The 26,369-nt window shown below is 37.2% G+C and overlaps 1 non-coding gene across 1 annotated transcript; it reads left to right on the plus strand.

Annotated features, from left to right (window-relative positions):
• The first annotated feature begins 20,481 nt into the window (after positions 1 to 20,481).
• On the plus strand, positions 20,482 to 20,587 carry LOC128291953 (small nucleolar RNA R71). Its single transcript, XR_008281937.1, has one exon. It is a non-coding gene; the product is annotated as a small nucleolar RNA R71 (small nucleolar RNA).
• The last annotated feature ends 5,782 nt before the right edge of the window (positions 20,588 to 26,369 follow it).

Here is a 26,369-nt window from a genome sequence, read left to right on the forward strand (position 1 = left end):
TCTCTCTAGCTATTTTCGCATAAGAGAAACTGAAACAAATGAATCGAGTTGCATGTTGGTGAAAATAGCAAATTAGCTTAATCAAGTGTAGAACTCGTGAGCTAGAAGAAGAAAAACTAAACGACAAGGGAATGGTTAAGCTGTTGTAGGTGCTACAGCTTTGAGGTAATTATTGGTGAGTCACTAAACTCAAATCTTCTGTTTGTATCTTGTATGTTTTTGTGTTATGGTGTTTGAGTTATAGTCATCGAGAACTCACTTGCGTGTTGATTGGCTGCATGCGTGCATGTTAAAACTAACTAATTTATATAACAATTTTTAAAGACCAGTTTTACTACAAGCATATAGTGTTAGTTGCAATATTTATAGTTCTGATAGAACACAAAGTATTCCAAGGGGTCAAACCCAAAGGAAGAAGCAATTGAGCAATAACTAGCATACACAATAGAATTTAAGTGGCCACTAACACAATTTTATGGTACAAAAATTCATAACAAGAAGAATTTGCAAGAAAATTAAATATGCTACTCTAAGGATTAAATTGCAAAGAATGTAAAACTAATGGGCTATCTAATAAATAAATAATGGGGGTTGGTTGACTTCGATGTGGTTCACTGAACCTCAAAATAGGGACATAAATCGCTTAAATTACCCAAGTTCCTCTATTTTATGTTCTGATCTCAATTTTACTGACTTAGATTAATTAGGCCCGATTTATCTTTCGATCTCACCTGTTAATCCGGGACTAATTAACGGGTGCATGACAAGAGTACCTTCCGGTCTCACTTGCTTAGATGTTCCCTTAGAGGCATCACTACCTAAGTTCTTAGTTCTATTCCATTTAGCCCAATTTATTATGATTTAGTCCTTTATCAGATATTTTAGTTTACTTATATCTCTATCAACCAGCTTCCTTTGAGGTGTAGCTACTCATGTTCAAAGTGGAAGAAATAAACATGAAAATGGAAATTAAAGGCAGCAATGAAAATAAAACTTAAGAAAAATATGAAAGTTCAGAGTTTTATGTAAGAAAATGTAAACAACATAAAACTAAAAGCATTTAACGAGGAAATGTAAAGTAAATAACATAAAAGGAACAAGGTTTAACAAATTCAAAGTAAAATAAATTGAAATACAGTAAATTAAAGCTTAAAAAGGTCTTGAAAGCAAGGTACATGGGTTCGAAATGTAAATAAACCTTACCTACAGTAATAACTAACTTAACTAAAATTAAGAACAACAAGAACAATAAGTAAATGCAAGAAAATAAACTTTAAACTAAGGTAGAAGAAGAGAAAAAATAAAAACCCTAGAAAAGTGTAGAGAAAAACTAAAGAAAACCTAGAGAAAGCTAAACCTAAAACTAAGCTAAAATGTGTATCTCTCCTCCTTAACAATTTTTGGTTGTTTATAAGTGTATTCTAGTGACTTTTCATTGCCAAAAATGCCCTTACACGGGCCTTATGTGATTTGTGGACCGGGTAGACAAAGACTACCCTTTTTGTCCAAGTTTGTCCCCTAACAAAGGTGGTATCATAATACCTAGATGTGGATATTGTGATACCTTGGGCAGTGTTGAGCCTTGGACTTTTCCTTGGAGGATGGTTATCGTGATACCACTGAAGGAGGTTTTCAATCTTCTACACTGTCAGAGGTATTGCGATTCCAAGGGTTGGATATTGCGGTACCCTTGCCCTTGGTGTCATTTTTGCTCGTTATCAACCTCCAATATGTCCCTACATCACTCAAACACACATTAGGCCTCCCAATGGCACTATCAGCCAATTTGGCTCATCAAAATGGGAAAAATAAGACATTTTCACTTATTAATTAAAAATATAAAAATAATGAAAAACTACACTAAAGATGCTATTTTGCTCGAGAAAAAAGCTCCTTAAGTGCATTGGAAAAGCCTAATTTTCCAAATCAATTTGTGGTAGATCAAATCCCCACACTCAAGTGTTTTCTTGTCCTCAAGCAAACACACAAAACATGCAGAAAGACAATTCTTTAACTAAATTAGGTAATTAAGTTGCATAGAAGTAAAACATCAAACTTGTACGAGAATTACTTCACATGCAACTTAAGAATGATATTTAGCTAATTTACTTATTCCTAATGCAAACATTATTAGTTCAAGAAGTTAAAGTGTTAATAAACGTAAAGGCAATGTAAATGCTCATATATACAAATGTTATCCGTCAAAATAAATTATACGGATCGCTTATAGATATTTAAAAAGAATTGATCATGTTTGTTCTAACAAATGTAAGTTATATACAAATTAATACGTTGGTGACTTAGTCGGGCCCCAAAGGTCTTTTAGGCTTATAAACGTTCTAAGACTGAGGTTGCTATGGATTCAAAGAAAGGTCATCTCAAAATAGTTGAAGCACTATGAATAGTATATCACACGATATTGTTCTCAATTCCCCCCAAATGTGATCGTTTTAGCTCACTTTCCTTATTTCTTTCTTTTTTTTATGTTATGCTCCTTTCTTTTTCTTGTTTTGAACACATTTTTCATTTGTTTGTTATTTTCTCTCATAATGCTTTTGATCCTCACTTTTCTTTCTTTCATATTTTTTTTTATTTTTATGCACAATTTTTAGCAAGAATCACTTACAAGCTAATTCAAGCCTTCTTTACTAGTCACTCAAGTACACTTTATAAAAAACCTCCATAATGTTCCTACCTAACCCTCAAATTCCATGGCCTGACGTCCATTCAATGGTGCATTATAAAGTTTAGGGACCATGAAGGATTGAGTTTTGAACTCAATTTTGGCTTAAGGTTTCAAACACAGAGGCTCATTAAGAAGAGGCAATGTAAGGCTCAAATTCGGGAACTAGGGATAATGTGGCATTTAAGATTGGTCCTTGGCTACACAAACAATGCCTAATATCTTTCCTGGATTAGTCACCTAGAAACAATTCTATTAAGCATATATCTATCTAAATGAACAATAAGAAATTCAAATTATTTATCTACAAGGATCCGTATATTTTAGTCATCCTATGGTACATTTTATACATTTTGATTTTGGTTATTGCCTCTAGCCTATTATACATATTAACTAAGTGATTTAATTAATCTTAATTAAGAGTAAGAAATTATCTAGTATCATTAAAAATTACAAGTTTGAAAATTCTATATACTCATTCGATATCTACAACTACTAAGTTATTACCTAATTATAGTCCAAGCACCATGCAATAGCACAAAATAGAAACGAAAACAAGAAGTATTTTTGGATTTTTGGATAATTAAAAACAAAAACGAATTTTTTTTCGGGATTTTTGAATTTTTTTTGGAAAAAGCATAAAAAATAAATAAACACACAAATAAATATAAAAATAAGAAAACAATAAACACACATAAAGCTTATTAAATCTCCATATACCCTGTAGCCTTTCAGGGTAACTCGTTGCACATAAGATAAAAAAAGAAAAAAAAAGAAAAACAATACCAACAATACCAAACACAAAATAGAAATGTCCAAACCAAATCCAAAAGTGTTTAATAGTTTACATGCCGTATGAAAATAAATAGAATTCTAAAACATGTAACTACTAAGAGTCATCCTTTAGACCCTTGCTTGGTCCCATGATTTCTTTACCCTTGTCGCTTACAACAGACCTTGAGGATTGCTTCCAAGGTCGGTTACTTGGCTCACGTATGACGAGTCCCCTTCTTTTTTGCCTTGAAAATGCGAAGGCATTCCCAAAGTTTCCTTGATAGGACACAAAGTCATTATCCTCTATGGCCTTATCATCTATTTCCTCATCGGCTTCTTCTAGTTGTTCTGCCGCACCTTCATTTCCCTTGGAAGAATTGTTCGACCGTTCATACCATTTTATACCTTGTGCCCTTTGACTCCTCACGAAAGTTTCCATGAATGGCTTCATTGACTCTAGGAGTCGTATGTTGTAGCACACATCCCTACCCAACCTATTTTCCTATTGCATAGGTTCATCGTTGATTTTCTTATTGGCGCTCTTTTTCGTCATAGTTGGAGGCACATCTATTTTCTGTTTTCACCGCTGGTTCCATTATTGTATTTGTTTTCTATGAAGCTCTTGGAATTGATGCATCAGGGTGTCTCCAATAATGCTAGTGGTTGGACGATGAAATTGTTCTATAGTCCCATTACCACTCCAGCTTGGCGACACAAGTCAGTAATCAAGTGAGAAAAATAGATTCCAACCTTAATGTCTGATACACATTTTTGGATCTCTTTGTTGACCCATTTCCTAAGGCTAACTCGCTTACGCTACAAAATATAATATAACAAGGCAGCTTAAAAAACATTAACTGTATTAGTGTTGAGTAATGGTGAGATGCGATTACAAATGAACTGCATCCACATATTAACAATGGGAAACATTATAGCTTGCTTAAAGGATAAGGGCTGATTCTTGTAACCCTATTGTTTCCATTCCCCCCTCCCCTCCTTTAGAAATCATAAAATAGTGACCATATCAACATTTTCAAAATTATTTAGATCCATAGTATGAAATCCTTATTTTCATAATAAGGGACGTGTAACACCCCTAAACCCTAATTCGTCGCCGAAACAGGGTTGCGGAACATTACCAGAGTTTTCAGAACATCTACAAATAATTCATAATAGTCACTATTCATTTCCCGAGATTATTCATAATGTCCCTTAAATGGATCCTCAAGGCCCAAAACAAGCTCTAAAATCAAATCGGGACTTAATCGGGAACTCTAAAATTTTTTTTGTGAAATTTCAAAAAATTTTCAAGTTACAGAGCTTACACGCTCGTGTGGTCCAAGGGACACGCTCGTGTGACCCTAGGACACCCCCGTGCTGCAGGCCATGTTCGACCCCGTGTAATTCTCTGACTTGTGCCACACGACCAGCCACACACTCGGGTGAGTAGGCCATGTAGCACACACAGCTAAGACGCACGCTTGTGTCTCTACCTGTGTGCTCAATTCTAAACATTCTATTTTCTAGAATTTAAGATGCAGGGGACACACGGCCTAACCACACGCCCATGTGACACACGGCCAAGACACATGCCCGTATATCTACTTGTGTGGACAAAATAGAGCCATTTCTAGCTTCATTTCTCACCTAAAATCATACCAATGACCTACACTAAAACTCACATCCAAATACCAACCAATCTAAGCATTATATCAAGACCAATTCAAGAATTAGATTCAAGCAAATTTTAACATCTAAATATGGTATAACATAACATACACATATGTTTATAATCGTACCTTGGTTTAACCTAGGAATTAACATCATTTGACCACATACACTTAACATAACACATGTGTGTTTCTCATAATAACCTACTTTATAATACCAAAATAAATCATTACTAGCCATTCTAATTAGGTTACAAACATCATTTTCAAGCCACTAATGGCCAAGTATCCTATACATGCCATTATATTAAAATGATTTTTACTATATATACCCAAAATAAGCTAGTGGATAGTGTGATGATGCTCCAAATGATCTCCAACCTTCGCGAGCTTCCGAGCACTATAAAACAGGGAAAAAAAAACTAAATAAGCATTACATGCTTAGTAAGTTTGTATAACACGAATTAAAACTTATGAATTTACATTTATTAACATTAAGCATTCAATAACATGATTTTTCATCAATTTGGAAAATTTTCCTATACATATACACTCAATCAAACAAGTTAGTTACATAAATGTTCACATAAACATCAAGTAAGCATAGATGAGCTCATCATACTATATTCTTTCAAGACATCATTCATTTCCTCTCATAATTCTCATATCATGTCAAGTATTTTATCTGTTGAATCATTGAAATTCTGATGGATATTCAAACAGTACACTCAAGGTGTATAATTTAATAACCCGCCGATTCATATTCAGGAGTACCCGTTAGGGAACTTAATCGGAAAGCACACTCTCGAGCCTCATAACACATAATAGGATTACCAGTCCAGGCTAAATCTTTTTTTGTAATATATGCTCAGAAGAGCTCAATTAGGATTACTAGTCCAGGCTAAATTCTAATTGTAACATATGCTCAAGAGGGATTTTTTCAAGATTACCAGTCTAGGCTAAATCCCGTCAACAACAATGCAGGACCTCATTCAGTAAGGAAATTTCGTTTATCCATCGAAATCCAATATTCAAACAGAATTTAACCCTTTCCAAGCAATCTCAAGAATGCGATAATTTATTATGTTATAACATTCAAATTAACTCACATAAATATAAAACACATTCCATACAACACAACATTCAATTTATCATATTTAAAAGCTCAATTAAGTTACACAAACTTACCTCGACACTTGTTCGCGTATATAAATCTACAAATTCAAAGCTTTCTCTTTTCCTCGATCTAGCTTCGAATTTGTGTTATCCAGATCTATATAAATGAATTTATTCATCAATTTATCACATTTCACATTCAAGTGGACTCAATTTATATCCTAGGAAAAATTGCCATTTTGCCCTAACTTTTTCATAAATTCTAATTTCGTCCCTAAGCTCGGAAAATGAAATTTATGCAATTTACTCCTTATTCCAAGCCTAACCAAAATTTCACTATAAAATTTACAACACATACATTCTATAAAATTCTGAATTTTTCTTTAATTTTTAAAACTTTACATTTTAGTCCCTACATCATGTTTTCATCAAAAATCACTTTGTAAAAGTTTTTTATCTATCAACAACCTTTCATTTTCTACCATAAATTTCAAATTGTTAGCATATTCATCCATGACCTGATTTTTATACTTTGATAACTTTTCAAATTGATCCCTCAAATAGATAGATTAAGCTATTCTGATTTCAAAAATATCAAAATTTCTAAAGACGAGACAAAAAAACTTACCCAATTAAGCCAAGAAAGTTTCTTCTCTCTCTTCTAGGGTTTCCACGTATTTTGGGGATGAAGATGACATAAAATAAGATGAGATTTCTTTTATCATATTTTAATTAATTAAATTAATTCAATTTCCAATTTAGTCCTTACACTTTTTCTAAATTTCCATGGATGAGTCACCAAAAATATCTACATACTTTTCTTTAATGGTCTAATTACCATATAAGGACCTCAAGTTTTTAATTCCATAGCTATTTAATCTGTCTAGCTACTAGAATTCAACTTTTTCATTTTATGCGATTTGGTCCTTCCCGTAATTAAACACATAATCGGTAAAATTTTCTTATCAGAATTTTCACGTGACATTTCTAACATAATACGGACCAGTAAAAATAAATTTAAAATAAATTTTATTTTAAAATAAATTTTATTTTCGGCTTGAATTTGTAGTCCTGAAACCACTATTCCAATTTCATTGAAATTGGACTGTTACAACTCTCCCCCTTAAGGATTTTCGTCCTTGAAAATCTTGTAAAAAGATTTGAGTATTGCTTCCTCATAGTATCCTTCGGTTCCTAGGAAGCCTCTTCTATACTATGTCATTGCCAAAGTACTTTTACTAATGATACCTTTTTATTTGTTAACTCTTTTGTTTCACGTGCCAGAATTTTGATTAGTTCTTCATTGTAAGTCATATTACGCTAAATCTCAATTATTGTTGGAGAAATAACATGTGAAGGATCCGATCAATACTGTCGTAGTATAGACACATGAAAAACATTATGAATACGATCAAGTTCTGGTGTTAAGGCTAATCGATATGCAACAGGTCCAATTCTTTCTGTAATCTCATATGGCCCAATGAACTGTAGACTTAGTTTTCCTTTACGACCAAACCAGAAAACTTTCTTCTAGGGTGATACTTTCAAGAATACTTTGTCGTCAAATTGAAATTCTATTTCTTTTTGTTTAAGATCAGCATAGGACTTTTGACGATAAGAGGCTGCTTTCAAACTGTCTCGAATTACTTTCACTTTTTCCTCGGTTTCACGGGCTAAGTCAACTCCTTGTAACTTTTTCTTACTAAGTTCTATCCAATATAATGGAGTTTACATTTGCGACCATACAAATCTTCATACGGTGCTATTTTGATGCTGGACTGATAACTATTATTGTAAGCAAATTCAACTAAAGGAAAATACTTTTCCCAGTTACCTTCAAACTCAGTATACAACATCGAAGCATATCTTCCAAAATCTGTATCACATCTTCAGATTGACCATCTGTCTATGGATAAAATGCAGTGTTAAAGTGTAACTCAGTACCTAGAGCTTCTTGCAATTTGCTTCAGAATCGAGATGTAAACCGAGGGTCTCTATCTGAAATAATGAAGAAAGGCACTCTATAATGCCCCAAATATTAAGTAATTATTTTTTGTGTATTGTGTTACACAATTTCATGCCTGCTTCAGTGGTTAAGTGTCCTGGGAAGAGTCTAAGAAGTCTTGGGTTCAAGCTTTGGCTTGTACAAAAATTTTTGTTTTAAGGGAATAAACCCTGACTTTAGTTACTAGGCTTTTTAAATTAATATGGATAAAACATGACATAAAAAGTCTACTGGTCTACGGGATAGAGGCGTGTGGAGTATTCCTTGGGGTTTGAGGTTCGAGACTTGGCGATGAAAAATGAGTGTTTATGCCGAGTAAGAGGTAGAATGTCAGTGGGATTCTGAAGCTAAGGGGGGTTGGAGTGGTTGTGGAGAGATTTGGTGAGTGTTTTGGGGAGGAAAATTCGAACAGAAGAGATTGTGTAGAGTCAAATGAGTGAGGGAAAGTGTTGTATGGAGATTTTCAAGGAGTGGATCAAGGGAAGGAAGAGTAGTGTGCTGAATTAGACTCTTTCTTAAAAGAATTCAGTTTTGTGCAAAAACTTTTGTTTTCTGTCAAAGCTATGAGTTTTTTCCTCTCTGTTTGTGCCGAATTTTTCACCTTTGGTTATTGTCTTTCATTTTTTTGTTTTTCTTTGTTCTGGGACTGATAGTTGCTAGGAAACTTTCGGGTTTTCTCTTTTCTGGCTTAGTCTGAATTCGACCTTCCCTAGTGCCTTTGAGAAACGTTTGCCTCTTCTCATATCCTTTCTCTCAATCTATTTTTTCTTGGCTGAATGACCTTTCTTCGTCTTCCACAAGTTCTTTGGTTTTAGCAACTCCCTCTCCTCATCTTTTATCTTGGTCGAATACCCTTACCCTTCTCCCTCTTTGCTTGTTCGGCTTCCCTCCTATACTGGTAGCTGAATCTTTCTTTGCACTCGATTAAAGTCACTTGGTTTCATGTTGGTTTTCTTTTTGGGTTGCTGAATCCATGGCTTATAGTCGAACCTTGCTATTGCTGTCATCTCTGTTTGGGTTCGTGATTGTTTTATTTTTTCTCCTTCTTTTCTCTCTGTCAAAATAGCTTTCCCTCTAACACCTTATTTTCTCTGCTGGTTATTGTCAGGAGTGTGATCGTACCACATCGTGCCATGATTTTAAGATGTACTGTTGTAGGCCGATTACTGCTATCCTTCATTCTTAATTCTACATTTCAGTAAGTTGTTCACTTGGTTCAAGTTACTTACGTTTACGGTAGCAGTTAACAAGATTAGGTTGTAATGTAGAGTTTGTCAAGGATCTTAAGGTCAATCTTGGTCAGCGGTTAAAGTGGGTTAAACTGGAATTGTTCAATCAAGGCAAGTAACAATCACCATTTTAGGATTAGGCGTTAATAAGAGGGTGTTTAACTCTAATGATTAAAAGAATGATTGAATGCTTTGATTTATTGTAGGTTTTGGTTACTCGTGGATTTTTAGCACTCTTCGCAAGCAGGTGTGTAACCACACTACTATCATCGTAAATCAGCAAAAGCCAAAAAATAGGATGAATAACGCTATACGAGTGTGCACTCGCTCGTGTGGTAATTCTTACGCTTAAAACATGGGCGTTCGATCGTAAAAGCCACCATGAGCGATTTCATGGGCTTAGGTCGTTCTTGGCCACGTTGGGCTAAAATGGACCATGTGGGCCCCACGGGTAAACCACACGGTCCTATGGAGGTTAATGGGCCAGGCTGTGTAGTTCACACGGCCAAGGCCATTTTTGGGCTTTGTGGGCCACACGGGGGTGTGGATCCACATGGCCTGCATCATGGGCATTGGACCCATTTTTACTGTTTGACTGTTAAGGTTGGACGGGTCGCCCAAGACTACTGTGGACGTACTGTTGGGTCGATAAGCATACCTAGACCTCAAAATTGGTAAAATGACTATTATTCTCCTATGAGGTAAAATGACTATTATGCCTTTATGAGATGTATACTGTATTGAGCATGCCATTTAATATATGTTGCATGATATTATGATATGTTGCAAGGGGATGGGTTATTATGATTGGAGGAAGTGTACCGCAACAAGTGCTATTTTTGGTATGTAGGGATGAGTGGGTTGATTTTATCCCCACATGGTGTGTAGGGTTGGACAGAGTGGTGTGTAGAGGCTGGCTGGGTAGGAAATCTGATTGCATATCTGTACTGTGACCGCTACTGAATTAGGCTAAGGTCACACTGATTTTGATACTGTAATGGGCTAAGGCCCTAACTGAAATTAAATTGTTACTAAAGTGGGCTTAGGCCTAGTCTGTAATTGCCTACTTATGACTGACTGCTGTTAAGGGATTACACACTGAGTTTTCATAAACTCACCCTTTCTATTTTCTGCACAGGTAATCCTTAGGCGGATCGGTGCTGCGAGGGACTCGAAGGTGGCCACACAATCGTATTTTCTTCCCTTTTTAACTTTTAATTTTTAAGTAATTTAGTTTGGGTATTTGTTTTGTAATAAGGCCTCTTTAAGTTTTTATTTTAATTTGGGATTTATAACTTTGATTTATATGTGATAAGTAGTAGGCTACGGGTTTTTGAAAAAATATATAAACGTTTTCCAAAACACCACGTTTATACAATAATTTTTGAAAGCTTCATCAATAAACACTGTTTTAAAGTGTAATAACAATCTAATAGGATCAACATTTTGCTAAAACCACTTGAGTTTTAACCATGAGCAAGAAATCTTAAATTTTCATTAAGAGCGCAAAGAGTTTTTATAGAACGGGTTTCCAACAAAATTATGTTTTTTGAAAAACACTTTGATGTGACATCGCAGATTCGGCCATAAACGTCTAGGCCGGGTTTGAGGTGTTACTTTTAGTGGTATCAGAGGCAGGTTGCAAAACTCGGTTGTGGATTTGGTTTTTTCTAAAAATAAAAAATTTCCAAAAAGAACTGTTTCAAATGGTTGGAAAATAATTTTTGAAGTGTTTCTGAATGTATGGTTTACCGAGTCTCCGGTGCCTATTTTGTAAGTTTTCTGAAACTACTCTTTGTTAAATTGAAATACTAAGATTACTGTAGGTAATAGACTGTACTGAAATATTCTATTTAGGGTAACCTAAAACTGTAGTAAAGGCTGCGATCTGTGAAAACAAAACTCTGAATTACTGATAATATTTTCGTAAAATACACTTTAATAAACACTGGAACTGTAAACTGATGCATAAAATTTCTAATTAACATAATATCCAAATCAATAATGAGCACCAGAGATACTCGTGGAAGGGGTACAAGAGGCCGTGGCAGAGGCAGTAGGGGTGTTCGGTCGGGTCTTCATCATAGGGCAACATGCCTAACGTAGAAGCTAGAGAGGCACCGGCTTCACCCATAACTAAGACTGGGTCTCATTATCATGCGGCTGGGGATGACACACTGTCTCAAGCCATGTTGAGAATTCTGAAGAGGGTCGCTGGGCCCAATACTGGTATAGTGGCCCTTGGGTCGGTTACGAAATGACTCAGGTCAATGGGGCTGAGATTTTTAGGGGTATCGTTGGAGTTACCCCTAATGTGTCAGAATATTGGATTGAAGCCATAGAGAGAATAATAGATGACCTTGACTGCACCTTCGAGGAGAAACTAAAAGGTGCAGTATCACTGTTGCTAGATGAAGCCTATCAGTGGTGGCTTACAGTTAAAGAAGGTACTCAGCGTAACCGGTTGACCTGAGAATTTTTCAAGTCTGCCTTCCAAGGAAAATATGTGGGCACTAGTTATGTGGATGCCTGGATGAGGAAGTTTCTGAATTTGGTTTAGCGGGATAAATCTGTGGCTGAATACGAGGCTGAATTTTTGCAACTTAGCCGTTATGTGCGTGGGATAGTGGCTATTAAATATGAGCGTTGTGTTCGAGTTGAGGACGACCTCAGGGATGATTTAAGGGTTTTGATAGCTCCGCAAAGGGAGTGAGATTTTGCTATATTAGTGGAAAATGCGATAATTACTGAGGATGTGAAGCGTGCTAAGCGCCAGAGACGTGAGAAGGACAGATGTAGGAACAAGAGGGTTTGGGAGCCCTCAAGTTCAGTTATTAGGCCTAAGAAAAAGGCCAGAGTTGATGGACCGATCAGAGTTGGGGCCCAGTTGCTGCTACTGGACCGCAGCCCTGTAATGATTGTGGAAGACGCCATCAGGACGAGTGCTGGAAAAGAAGTGGGGCATGTTTTAGGTGCAGATCTTTGGAGCACCGTATCAAAGATTGTCCACAGAGGCCGGAGTAGATGCAAGCTGCTAGATTGGGTAATGTACAGCCGCTGAGGGGTGTTTAGTAGCCACCAAGAGGCTGTGGTCATGTTAGAGGTGGTAATGGTATAGGTCATGGTCAGAGGGCACCAGGCAGAGGTGCCTGTTGTACTGAAGTGAGGCAGCCAACTCTAGTTTATGGTGCACGTCATCGGGAAGACAGAGATGCCCCAGATGTTATTATGGGTAGGTTCTTTATTCATAATGTACTTTATACTGCACTCATTGATGTTGGGTGTACGCATTCCTATATAGTATTACTTATATGAAACTTTGGGTATAATGGTTGAAAGTACCACGAATGAGGTCACTGTGTTGAGTCCGTTAGGGCAGTCAATGAGAGTAAATAAATTATTCAGGGATGTACCTTTGGAGGTTCAAGGAACTATCTTTTTAGCGGATTTAATGGAACTCTCTTTTGGAGAATTCGACTTAATAATGGGTATGGACTGGCTGGTTAAACATCAATGAATTTGGATTGTGCTATTGAGCGAGTGGTACTGAAAACTGTAGAGGGTAATGAGGTAGTGGTAATTGGGGAGCGTAAGAATTATTTGTCAAATGTGATTTCTGTACTAAGGGCCGTGAGGCATATCTAGCCTACATCAGTGTTTCTAAATTTAAGGTTTCTTCTGTTAAAGATATCAGAATAGTTAAAGTCTTTTCAGATGTTTTTCCTGATAAGCTACCTGGTTTACCTCTAAATCGTGAAGTTGAGTTTGGGATTGAGCTCTTTCCTGGTACAGCTCTGGTGTCCATCTCCACTTAAAGAATGGCACTGTTCATCTGCCCTATTGTGTCTCCGTAGGGAGCACTGGTTTTATTTGTGAAAAAGAAGGATAGATTCATGCGTAGTGCATCGATTACCAGTAACTGAATAAATTGACTATTAAGAATAAGTATCCCTTACCGAGGATTGATGATCTATTCGACCAATTTCGAGAAGCTTTGGTCTTCTCTAAGATTGATCTCTGATCGGGATACCATCAACTGAGAGTCAAAGAGGTTGATGCTTATAAGACAGCGTTTAGGACTTGTTACGGTCATTAAGAGTTCCTAGTGATGCCGTTTGGACTGAAAATGCACCAGTGACTTTTATGGATCTGATGAACCGTGTGTTCCAACCCTATTTGGATCGGTTTGTAGTGGTTTTTATAGATGACATCCTGGTGTATTCGAGAACTGAGGATGAACATGATGCACATCTCCGAGTTGTTCTATAGATTTTGAGGGAAAAACAACTGTACGTCAAGTTCAGTAAATGCGAGTTCTGGTTACGAGAGGTAACATTTCTAGGCCACGTGGTATCTGCCAAGGGTATTAGAGTTGATCCTCGAAAAATTAAAGCTGTTTTGGATTGGAAGCCACCTAAGACAGTATCTGAGATTCAAAGTTTTTTGGGTCTGGTAGGGTATTATAGATGTTTGTTAATGGGTTTCTATTGATTGCTGCACCTCTGACTAAGTTGTTGCGTAAAGGTGTGTTGTTTAACTGGACTGATGCTAAACAGGAAAATTTTGAGAAACTTAAGAAAGTTCTGACTGAGGCCTCTGTCTTGATACAGCCAGAGTCTAGGAAAGAATTTACAGTTTACAGCGATGCATCACACGTTGGTTTGGGTTGTGTGTTGATGCAAGAGGGTAAGGTGGTGGCATATGCGTCTCGCCAGCTTAAGACTCATGAGGTGAATTATTCGACGCATGACTTGGAGTTGGCCGTAGTGGTATTCGCACTAAAAATTTAGAGGCATTACCTATAATGTGAGAAGTGTATCATCTACGCGGATCACAAAAGCCTCAAGTACCTCCTCATTCAGAAGGAGCTAAATCTTAGACAGGGAAGATGGATTGAGCTGTTCAAGGATTACCATCCTGGTAAGGCCAATGTGATGGCCGACGCACTGAGCTAGAGGGCTGTGACTGCTCTGAGGGCAATGTTTGCTCGCCTTAGTTTATTTGATGATGGTAGCTTGTTAGCTAAACTCTAATTTAAACCGATGTGGATTGAACAGATTAAGGGTAAACAGTTGGAGAATGAGTCACTGGGTTCTCGTTTCTGACAGATAGAGTGGGGAAACATCAAATTTTGGACTAAATAATGAAGGGGTACCGTGTTTCCGTGGGAGAGTGTGTACCGAAGGATATTGATTTGAGGTAGTCTATACTACAAGAGGCGCATAGTAGTCCTTATGCTATGCATCCGGCGGGAATAAAGTGTACGGAAACCTTAATGAGTTATATTGGTGGCCAGGTCTTAAGCATGAAGTTACAGACTTTGTGAGTAAATGACTTACTTGCCAGTAGGTTAAGGCCAAACATCAGTTACCTTCGGGGTTTCTTCAGCCAGTTATGATTCCATTATGGAGTGGGAAAGAGTAACTATGGACTTTGTTAGTGGGCTGCTCTTAACACCTACTAAGAAGGATTCAGTATGGATCATCGTGGATCGATTGACCAAATTTTCCCATTTTATACCAATTCGTACCGATTACTTGTTGCAGAAGCTGGCTAAACTGTATGTGTCTGAGATAGTGCGGCTGCATGAGGACCAGTTTCCATAATATCTGATCGCGTGATTTTGTGTGATAAGTTTTAAATATTTATAATTAATCGTTCTTGAAACTAACTATTATCCCAATGCAGGCAAGTGTACCTATCGAACAGCAGTATAGTTTTAGCAAGACTGGATTGTCGAACCCAAAGGAACTAAAAGTACTAGTAGTGACTGTCTTTTTATTATCTAGCCTAAGAATAAGGGGTTTTGTTTTAACTAACTAATTAACTAATCTAAGAATTCACAGACAATGGAATTGGGGGATTACTTTTGGAAAACGATTGAATTAAGACAATACCTAAGGAAAAATCCACCGAGACTGTACTTGTTATTCTGGCTCCGAATCGGACGATTTATTCATTTAACTTGTTCCGTAGAGATCCCTAAGTTATGTTATTATCCCTGTTCAAGACTAATAACGTCTAATCCCTAGATTAAATAATTGAGACTTTTCTCTAATTAACACCCTAGGGTTGCATTAACTCGATCTATGGATCCCCTTATTAGGTTTCACCCTAATCCGAAAAAATCTTGTCACCCTATGTCTAGGCGCACAAACAACTCCGCTTAATTATGACAAATGTACTCTTAGACAAGGTCTATTCCTCCTCTGAATAAGAGCTTATCTTGAATCAGTATCTTGGGATATCAAAACAAGAATTAAGAGCACATAATTAAGAACAAGTTAAATATTTATCATACAATTTAGAAAATAATAACAAGATTCACTTTAGGTTTCATTCCCCTTAGGTATTTAGGGGATTTAGTTCATAACTAAAAAGGAAAACATCTCAGAAGAATAAAGAATACAAAACATAAAGAAAACCCAAAACTCTTAAAGGGAAATTGAGGGGAGATCTTCAGTCTTGATGGTGACTCTGGCTTCTGAGATGGATCAATCGGCTTCCTTCGAGTAATTCCTTCCTTCCTCTCTACCCCCTCCTTTTCCTCTTCCTTTAGGGCGTATTTATAGGCTTTAGAATGCCTAAAAACCCTCAAAATTAGCCTTCTGAATTGGACTCAACTTGGGCTAGGCAGGGACATGCCAGTGTGACACGCCTGTGTGAATCATGCTTCGAATCTGCCAAACTGACACGGCCGTGTGGTCTGCCTGTGTGAGGAAGTCTAGGCTTTGTTGATTTCGTACTTTGGCCCATTTTCTTTGTTTTTGGCCCGTTTCTCGTTCCTATCGCTCTCTTATGCTCTCCTAAGTGTAAAACATGAAATTAAAGCATTAGGAGCATCAAATTCACCAATTCTAAGGGAAAATCATCCATAAAATGCGTTAAGCATGGGGTAAAAATATGTATATATTACGATTTATCAAATACCCTTACACTTAAGCATTTGCTTGTCCTCAAGCAAAATCCTCAACTCATAATCAAAATATATCTTTCTCAACTTATAATCTCTATCGAAAATATCTCAAAATAATCCATAGGTAATCATACATTGAGAATTCAACTAAAAGAACATAAAAGTTTCAAACATTCCAAGTTGAGTATTTAATCATGCAAACATAGGTGTCTCCCCTTATCTAAGTAATTACCTCTGATTTAGAATATCACAGAGTTTCACATCCTCACTAAAGATTCACTCAAATCACTCGAGGTGTTTAAGGACAATAATTGGAGCACTCAATAGTCAATAATGACAAATTATTACCATAGGCTTGCATGAAAATCAAATCTCCGCCACTATAAATTGAGATGATACATCAATCAAAAGGTCTTTAGAGGGTTATAATGAGGCTTGGTTAGGGGGTCTGGTCACAGGCTGAAAGCAAAAGTTAGAATTGAGATTGAATTGAAAAATCACTTAACTAGAAAAAGATTTAATATCACTTGCGTACAACAGAACTTCTTCTCAGGATATGGAGTTAAATACTTAAGCTCAAAAACAAAAGATTACTACTACCAATATGTATACATTTTTTTTTAAGAACAATTTAAATTACAAAATAGAATAAAACATAGTTAAGCAACTATTTTAATTCAAATCTCGACAAAAATGGGGATCAAATTAATTTAGGGGATTTCAAAAATAATGGGTTAAGGGTTAATATTAAGGGTAATACAAGAAATGGTTTGTTAGGCTCAAGGGGGTTTACTAGGGGTTAATCGTGGAGGTATGCTTTTCATGGCTTGAGTGGGTTAATCCTAAGTGCCTTAATCATTTTGACATATCAAATCAAATGGTGTGGTCTTGACATTCATAATCAAGCAAGTTTTAGAATAACAGTTCAATACTGACACACTCAAAGCAATAATAAAAGTGAGCATGAAAGAATTAATAGATGCTCAAAAGGCTCAAAAATCTCGCAAAAATTATGGCTTTTTTATGTTTAGAACTTGTGAATTCCAGCTCAAAGTAATAACTAAACTTTGGGGAAACAACCTAAGATTTTATATTCTTAAAAATCAACTTATCATGCTTGATTCGCTAATGTCTTAAAGTTTAAACAATCAATACATAAATGTCTATGTTTTAATTCAAGATATATCAATCAAAATCATAAATCAATCAAAATTTATCCTAAATATGATATGAGAGCTTTTCAAGAGAACAAGGCAGTCATTCAGGGGTCTTTCGGATAGGGAAATGTAGTAAATACCCCCCACACTTAAGATGTACATTGCCCTCAATGTACAAAGATAGATATAAGAATATAAAAATAAGATAGGGAGAGAAGTGAAACTTCTTGAGTTAAAAATGGATGAAATTCCTGGATTAGCGAGAGCGAGTTTGGGGAATAATTTAGTAGTAATCATAAAGATAAGCCGTGTTTAAAAACAAAAGAATCTTCAAAAATTAATAAAAGAAAAATAAAACAAGATAGATAATCTAATTTTTCAAGTGGCACAGCCAGTTCACACGCCCATGTGGATCGTGTCCCGTCCATGTTTATCGCAAATTTTGAGTTTGGGCACGTCTGACATTTAGTACACACCCGTGTTCCTTGGGTGTGTGGGTGCACACGGTCATGTCGCACGGTCGTGTTTGGCGTTGTTCGCTTCTCCCACGGCCGTGTATGTAGACCAACGCCCGTGTCAATCTAACAGGTTCGACCACGGGTGCTAGACACGATCATGTGACACGCCCGTGCTATTTTAATAGGTTCACTCATGGTTCTTCCATACGGGCGTGTCGCACGCCCTTGTTGTTTTGGCAGGTTCGACTATAGCCATGTCGCATGACCATGGCATTTTATCGTAGCTCGTGTTTGGGAAAATCGTTGCCCTATTTTCACACGGCCCTAAGCACGCCCGTGTGCTTGGCCATGTCTCTGTGGAAAACCTGTATTCAAGAGCTCTGTTAGTAAGTTAGGTTTTGAAGACTAAATTTTAAAGAAGTTAATACAGTTAGTGCTAGGGTTGCCTCCCGAGAAGTACTTATTTATAGTCTAATCTCGACTTACCTATCCATTGAATGGTGATGGTGGTTCAAGGAGTTTATACTCCTTATTCCTGCTATCATTCTCATCAAAATAAGGTTTCAGACAGGTGTTAGTTACCTTAAAAGTGCTAAACTTGGGATGACTTACCTCGACTGTACCGAATAGGAAAATGCCAAGTACCGTAAGATGGATTTATTCATTCGGTGTGGTAGTGACAATGTGAGGATCTGCGACATCTAATAAGACTTTATCTCCAACCTTAAGTTGATGTGGGAAGGTGTTAAGCTTGTTCTGGTGTAGTTCTGGTTTATCATGCGTTCTTGGTTTATGCATCCTCCATTTATCTAGCTCCTCGATTTGTAGCCTTCGTTCTTCATGAATAGGTCCTCTACCATTGCTTAAGAATGGCTCATGTACTTCCTTCAGACTCATTTTTTGCAAAGTACGTTGCACCATACTGTCAGCTTTAGTAGAATGGGTTAAACGATCACCTTCAATTTCCGATGTGTTGCCAGAATTGCGAGCTTGAAGGGTGATTGTTTCGTCTCCCACACAGAGTGTGAGTTCACCTGTGGCAACATCAATGATCGTTTTAGCAGTTGCTAAAAAGGGCCTTCCTAGAATTAAAGGAGTGTTGCTATCCTCTTCTATGTCTAGAACAATGAAGTCCACGGGAAATATAAATTTATCGATTTTAACTAGCACATCTTCAATAATAACCCTAGGAAATCTTATAATTTTATCTACTAATTGAATGCTCATCCTAGTCTGTTTGGGTTTCCCAAGACCTAATTGTTTGAACATTTTGTAGGGCATGACGTTAATACTAGCCCCTAAATCAACTAATGCATTATTAACATCTAAACTACCAATTAAGCAAGGAATTGTAAAACTCCCTAGATATTTTAATTTGTTCGGTAGCTTATTTTGCAGAATTACTGAGCAAACTGCATTTAGCTCCACATGCGACGCCTCGTCAAACTTCCGCTTATTTGCTAAAAGTTCCTTTAAAAATTTCATTGTGTTTGGCATCTGTGATAGAGCTTCAATAAACAGTAAGTTAATGTGTAATTTTTTTAAGAGTTTAAGGAATTTACCAAATTGTTCATCTGAGCGGTCTTTCCTTGTCGCGTTGGGGTATGGCACACGAAGTTTATATTCGACATTCACTGATTTGTTTTTATTATGACCTACGTCACCTTGGCCTTTGCTTACCATAGTTTTTTGCCTCGATTCTGGCTCAGGCTCAACGAATCCTTCTTCATCTTGAGCATTAATCACGTTGAGTTGTTCCCTTGGGTTGGGTTCAGTATTACTTGGCAAGCTACCTTGTGGTCGTTCAGAGATTAGTTCGGAAAGCTGGCCTATCTGAGTTTCGAGCCGTTGGATCGACGCTTGTTGATTTTTAAGTGCTGTCTCGGTGTTCTGAAAATGAGTTTCTGACACCGATATAAACTTTGAGGGCATCTCTTCAAGGTTCGGCTTCTTTTCTTATTGGTAATGTGGTTGTTGGTAGCCTGGAGGTGGTCTCTGATTTCGTTGGCCTCCCCATGAGAAATTTGGGTGGTTCCTCCAACCAGCATTGTAAGTGTTACTATATGGATTGTTTTGAGATTGAGAATTATTACCCATGTAATTTAACTGCTCGTTATCCATGTTATGGCCATAAGGTTGGTATTCCGAATTGTTTGATCCACCTCCACTTGCTTCGCACTACATTACTGGGTGAACCTGTGAAGCACTAAGAAAACCATCAATTTTCTTATTCAAGAGTTCTACCTGATTAGAGAGCATGGTGACCGAATCAACGTTATAAACACCGGTTGTTTTCTTTGGTTTTGTCCTCATGACTTGCCACTGATAGTTATGCAGTGACATCTCCTCTATAAACTCATAAGCATCTTCAGGTGTTTTATTATTGATGGTTTCGCCAGCAGCTACGTCAACCATTTGCCGAGTCGAAGGATTCAGGCCATTATGGAATGTTTGAACCTGAAGCCAAAGCGGTAACCCATGGTAAGGGTACCTTCTCAGTAAATCCTTATATCTCTTCCATGCATCGTAAAGAGTTTCTAAGTCCATCTGTACAAACGAAGAGATATCATTATGTAATTTGGCCGTTGTAGCCGGCGGGAAATATTTTAATAGAAATTTTTTGGTCATTTGTTCCTAAGTAGTGATTGACCCTCGTGGTAATGAGTTCAACCACTGTTTAGCTTTGTTTCTTAATGAAAAAGGGAATAACCGAAGACGAATGACATCATCAAAAACACCATTAATTTTAAATATATCGCATAGTTGCAAAAAGTTTGCTAAGTGAGCGTTGGGATCCTCATCTTGCAAACCATCAAACTGAAGAAATTGCTGTATCATTTGAATAGTGTTAGGTTTTAGTTCAAAAGTATTTGCAGCTACAGCAGGTCTAACTATGCTTGATTCAGTTCTTGTTAAAAAAGGTTTAGCATAATCATACATAGTACGTAGAGCAGGATTTTGATTAACCGCAATTACATGAGGTAGCTGATTGTCTTGGTTTTCAGCTATCTTTTCGGTTGGGGGTTGAGTATCGTCCTCTTGCTCGTTCTCTGTGTATCTTAAGCTTCGCCTTATTTCTATTTGGTTTCTGCGAACTGTGCGATCGATTTCTTCGTCAAAAAGTAATGGGTTTCTTCTAGTCATAAACTATAAAAACCTGCCAAGAGAAAGAAAAAGTAAAGTAATAAATAATAATAATTAAATTAAATTAAATTGCAAGAAAAATAAATGGATAAAGTAATAAAAATTGAGCGTTCCTAATATCTTAGTTCCCCGGCAACGGCGCCAAAAACTTGAGAGTATAATTTTGTGTGATAAGTTTTAAATATTTATAATTAATTGTTCTTGAAACTAACTACTACCCCGATGCAGACAAGGGTACCTATCGAACAGTAGTATAGTTTTAGCAAGACCGAATTGTCGAACCCAAAGGAACTAAAAGTACTAGTAATGATTGTCTTTTATTATCTATCCTAAGAATAAGGGGGTTTTGTTTTAACTAACTAATTAAATAATCTAAGAATTCACAGAGAATGGAATTAGGGGATTACTTTTGGAAAACGATTGAATTAAGATAATACTTAAGGAAACATCCACCTAGATTGTACTTGTTATTCTGGCTCCGAATCAGACGATTTATTCATTTAACTTGTTCTGTAGAGATCCCTAAGTTATGTTATTATCCCTATTCAAAACTAATAACGTTTAATCCCTAAATTGAATAATTGAGACTTTTCTCTAATTAACACCCTAGGGTTGCATTAACTCGATTTATGGATCCCCTTATTAAGTTTCACCCTAATCCGGCAAAATCTTGTCACCCTATGTCTAGGCGCTCAAACAACTCCACTTAAATATGACAAATGTACTCTTAGACAGGGTTTATTCCTCCTCTGAATAAGAGCTTATCTTGAATTAGTATCCTGGGATATCAAAACAAGAATTAAGAACACATAATTAAGAACAAGTTAAATATTTATCATACAATTCAGAAAATAATAACAAGATTCATTTTAGGTTTCATTTCCCTTAGGTATTTAGGGGATTTAGTTCATAACTAAAAAGGAAAACATCTCTGAAGAATAATGAATACAAAACATAAAGAAAACCCAAAACTCCTGAAGGGAAATTGAGGGGAGATATTCAGTCTTGATGGTGACTCCGGCTTCTGAGATGGATCAATCGGCTTCCTTTGAGTAATTCCTTCCTTCCTCTCCGTCCCCTCCTTTTCCTCTTCCTTTAGGGCGTATATATAGGCTTTGGAATGCCTAAAAACCCTCAAAATTAGCCTTTTCTGAATTGGACTCAACTTGGGCTCGGCAGGGACACACCCGTGTGACATGCCCTTGTGAATCATGCTTCGAATCTGCCAAATTGACATGGCCGTGTAGTCTGCCCGTGTGAGGAAGTCCAGGCAGTGTTGATTTCGTAATTTGGCTCATTTCTCCATTTTTGGCTCGTTTCTCATTCCTTTCGCTCTCCTATGCTCTCCTAAGTGTAAAACATGAAATTAAAGCATTAGGAGCATCAAATTCACCAATTCTAAGGGAAAATCATCCATAAAATGCGTTAAGCATGGGGTAAAAATATTTATATATTACGGTTTTTCAATACTAATAGAGATCTTCGTTTCATGTCTCGGTTCTGGAAGAAGCTACATGAAGCTCTGGGTACAAGGTTGGACTTCAATACTGCGTTCTGTCCTCAGACAGATGGTCAGTCAGAGAGGGTGGTTCAGATATTGGAGGATATGTTGAGGAGTTGTGTAATTGACTTCTGAGGTAGTTGGGAGGACTACTTGCCATTAGCAGAGTTTGCCTATAATAATAGTTACCGGTCTAGCATACAAATGGCATTTTACGAGGCATTATATGGTCGTAGGTGTCGTACTCCTTTATGTTAGACTGAGTTGGACGAGCGGTGAATTCTGGGCCTTGAATTAGTTTCTAATATCGAGGATAAAGTTAAACTGATTCGAGATCGATTAAAGGCAACATCTGACAGATAGAAGTTGTATGCTGATTTGAAATGTAAGGAGATTGAGTATTCTATGGGGGACTTAGTTTTTTTCATGGTCTCACCTTGGAAGAAGGTATTGAAGTTTGGACGGAAGGGCAAGCTAAGCCTAGGTTCATTGGGCCTTACTGCATACTAAAACGTGTGGGACCAGTTGCCTATCAGCTTAACTTACCTCCAGAGTTAGATCAGATTCATGATGTGTTCCATGTCTCTATGTTGAGGTGCTACCGCTCTGATCCTACGCATATTATCTCGACTGAGGGGATTGAGGTTAGACCAGATTTGACTTTTGAGGAAGAATCGGTTCAGATTCTAGACTGGGATGTTAAGGTCTTGAGGAAGAAGGCTATCCCATTGGTTAAGGTACTCTATCATAATCACAGTTCTGAAGAAGCCACATGGGAAACCGAGGAGACGATGCGACATCAATACCCTCATTTGTTTTGACCAGGTAAATTCCGAGGCCGAAATTTTATTTTAGAAGGGTTGAGTTGTAACACCCTAAATATTAAGTAATTATTTTTGTGTGTTGTGTTACACAATTGCATGTTTGCTTCAGTGGTTAAGTGTCCTAGGAAGAGTCTAAGAAGTCTTGGGTTCAAGCTTTGGCTTGTACAAAAATTTTTCTTTCAAGGGAATAAACCCTTAATTTAGTTAGTAGGCTTTTTAAATTAATGTGGATAAAACATGACATAAAAAGTTTACTGGTCTAAGGGATAGGGGCGTGTGGAGTATTCCTTAGGGTCTGAGGTTCGAGACTTGGCGATGCAAAAGGAGTGTTTATTTTGCTACTGTGTTGAGTAAGAGGTAGAATGTCAGTGGGATTCTTAAGCTAAGGGGGTTGGAGTGGTTGTGGAGAGATTTGGGGAGGAAAATTCGCACAAAATAGATTATGTGAGTCAAATGAGTTAGAGAAAGTGTTGTATGGAGATTTTCAAGGAGTGGATCAAGGGGAGGGAGAGTAGTGTGCTGAATTAGACTCTTTCTCAAAAGAATTCGGCTTTGTGCAAACACTCTTGGTTTCTGTTAAAGCTTTGAGTTCTTTTATCTCTATTTGTGTCGAATTTTACACCTTTGGTTATTATCTTTCGTTTTTTCGTTTTTCTTTGTTCTGGGACCAATAATTGCTAGGAAACTTTTCAGTTTTCTCTTTTCTGGCTTAGTCCGAATTCGACCTTCCTTAGTGCCTTTACAAATCGTTTGCTTCTTTTCCTATCCTCTCTCTCAATCGATTTTTTCTTGGTCAAATGAGCTTTCTTTATCTTCATCAAGTTCTTTGGTTTTAGTAACTCCCTCTCTTCATATTTTATCTTGGCCGAATACCCTTGACCTTCTCCCTCTTTGCTTGTTCGGCTTCTCTCCTATATTGGCAGCTGAAGCTTCCTCTACACTCGATTAAGGTAAATTGGTTTCATGTTGGTTTTCTTTTTGGGTTGCCGAATCCATGGCTTATAGCCGAACCTTGCTATTGCTATCATCTCTGTTTAGGTTCACAATTGTTTTATTTTTTCTCCTTCTTTTCTCTCTGTCAGAATAGCTTTCCCTCTAACACCTTCTTTTCTCTGCTCGTTACTGTCAGGAGTGTGATCGTACCACCTCATGCCTCAGTTTTAGGGTGTATTGTTGTAGGCTGATAACTACTATCCTCCATTCTTAATTCTACATTTCGATAAGTTGTTCACTTGGTTCAAGTTACTTACGTTTACGATAGTAGTTAACAAGATTAGGTTGTAATGCAGAGTTTGCCAAAGATCTTAAGGTCAATCTTGGTCAGCGGTTAAAATGGGTTAAACTGCAATTGTTCAATCAAGGCAAGTAACAATCACCATTTTGGGATTAAGCGTTAATGAGAGGGTGTTTAACCCTAATGATTAAACGAATGATTGAATGCTTTGATTAATTGTAGGTTTTAGTTACTCGTGGATTTTTAGCACTCTTCGGAAGTAGGTGTGTAACCACACTTCTATCATCGTAAATTGGCAAAAGCCGAAAAATAGGATTATTGACGTTACACAAGCGTGCGCTCGCTCGTGTGGTAATCCATACGCCTAAAACGTGGGCGTTTGATCGTAAAGGCCACCATGAGTGATTTCATGAGCATAGGCCGTTCTGGGCCACGTTGGGCTGAAATGGACCGTGTGGGCCTCACGGGCTCATGGGCTCCACACGGGTAAACCACACGGATGTGTGGAGTTTAATGGGCCAGGCTGTGTAGTCCGCACGGCCAATGCCATTTTTGGGCTTTGTGGGCCACACGTACGTGTGGGTCCACATGGGCCTGCATTATGGGCTTTGGGCCCATTTTTACTATTTGACTGTTAAGGTTGCAAGGGTCTCTCAAGATGACTGTGGACCTACTTTTGGGTCGGTAAGCATACCTAGACCCCAAAGTTTGTAAAATGACCATTCTTCCCCTGTGAGGTAATGACTATTATGCCCTTATTAGATGTGTACTATATTGAGCATGCCATTTAATATATGTTGCATGATATTATGACATGTTGCATGGGGATGGGTTATTATGATTGGAGGAAGTGTACTGTACTGGTAGCTCTGCTGCAATTTCTGTTAGTGCTGCAACAAGTGTTATTTTTGGTATGTAGCGATGGATGGGTTGATTTTATCCCCACATGGTGTGTAGGGTTAGACGGAGTGGTGTGTAGAGGCTGGCTAGGTAGGAAATCTGATTGCATATCTGTACTGTGACCGCTACTGAATTAGGCTAAGGCCCACATTGATTCCGATACTTTAATGGGCTAAGGCCCTAACTGAAATTAAATTGTTACTGAAGCGGGCTTAGGCCTAGTCTGTAATTGCCTACTATATGATTGACTGCTGTTAAGGGATTACACACTGAGTTTTCATAAACTCACCCTTTCTATTTTTTGCATAGGTAATCCTTAAGCGGATCGATGCTGCGAGGGACTCGAAGGTGGCCACACAACTGCATTTGCTTCCCTTTTTCACTTTTAATTTTTTAGTAATTTAGTTTGGGTACTTGTTTTGTAATAAGGCCTCTTTAAGTTTTTATTTTAATTTTGGATTTATAACTTTGATTTATATCTGATAAGTAGTAGGCTATGGGTTTTTAAAAATATATATAAACATTTTCCAAAACACCACGTTTATATAACAAATTTTGAAAGCTTCCTCAATAAACACTGTTTTAAAGTGTAATAACAATCTAATAGGATCAAAATTTTGCTAAAACGACTTGAGTCTTCACCATGAACAAGAAATCCTAAATTTTCATTAAGAGCGCAAAGAGGTTTTAATATAGACACCACTTTTATACAATAAATTTTGAAAGCTTCCACAATAAACACTATTTTAAAGTGTAAT

The sequence above is a fragment of the Gossypium arboreum genome, chromosome 4 (genome assembly GCF_025698485.1).
Source record: "Gossypium arboreum isolate Shixiya-1 chromosome 4, ASM2569848v2, whole genome shotgun sequence".
In the NCBI taxonomy this organism is placed as follows: domain Eukaryota; kingdom Viridiplantae; phylum Streptophyta; class Magnoliopsida; order Malvales; family Malvaceae; genus Gossypium; species Gossypium arboreum.